Source organism: Diaphorina citri, unplaced genomic scaffold (genome assembly GCF_000475195.1).
Source record: "Diaphorina citri unplaced genomic scaffold, Diaci psyllid genome assembly version 1.1 scaffold23059, whole genome shotgun sequence".
Lineage (NCBI taxonomy): Eukaryota > Metazoa > Arthropoda > Insecta > Hemiptera > Psyllidae > Diaphorina > Diaphorina citri.
The window spans coordinates 1-825 of record NW_007400405.1 but is presented as its reverse complement, the minus strand read 5'-3'; the positions used below and the strand labels follow the sequence as shown (position 1 = coordinate 825).

Sequence of the window (825 nt, the reverse complement as noted above, 5' to 3'; positions counted from 1 at the left end):
GAAGCGCAACGCATCCGGGAGATATTCCCGAATATCCCGCTCAATGCGATCGTGCGAGAACTTGGTAAGTACTTAATAAATTGGAATTAAATTTAGGTCTTATCTGTTATACTTTTCTAAGAGAGAATCTGCTTTAAGTAAGTGATCAATGGGAGAAGAAAATCGTTCGTAGCTCCGTGAAAAATTGACATAATGGAACAGTATGGGTATTGTCAGAAAGCTGAGACTTCAACGCATCCGGGAGATATTCCCGAATATCCCGCTCAATGTGATCGTGAGAGAACTTGGTAAGAAATTAACAGCCTGTTTCCAGAAGAAAATCGTTCGTAGCTCCGTGAAAAATTGACATAATGGGACAGTATGGGTATTGTCAGAAAGCTGAGACTTCAACGCATCCCGAATATCCCGCTCAATGTGATCGTGTGAAAACTTGGTAAGACATTAACAGCCTGTTTTTACTTGTCTTTCGGATAAAAATCGTGTCGTGTGTAGTGGAAAAACTATCATTTGAAATTATATTGTTGTTATATTATATTGTAACAGTACAGGACATTTGTTGTCGTTCGGAAAAAAAAAATCTTGTGTGTAGTGAATTTTATGCCTTGATTGGGAATTGAACGACTGAGTTTTGTTTAGTTCCATTTATTTGCCTAATACCTGTTGGGAAAATGGCTCCATAGGTAATTCCTTTGCATTTGTAAACAACAAACATTTATTTTGCAGGTCGTAGTCACGGTAATGCAGAGTTGACCATTAGTAGACTCATTGCCGACAGCTCATTCCAGAACTTGAGTTTCAATTCATCCTCCTCTTTCAATCAGGTAA

At 38.3% G+C, this 825-nt stretch overlaps 1 long non-coding RNA gene across 1 annotated transcript; it reads left to right on the top strand.

The window, feature by feature from the left end:
• LOC113473285 lies at window positions 1-812 on the top strand. The gene is made up of 2 exons (XR_003395304.1): window positions 1-64; window positions 724-812. It is a non-coding gene; the product is annotated as an uncharacterized LOC113473285 (long non-coding RNA).
• The last annotated feature ends 13 nt before the right edge of the window (window positions 813-825 follow it).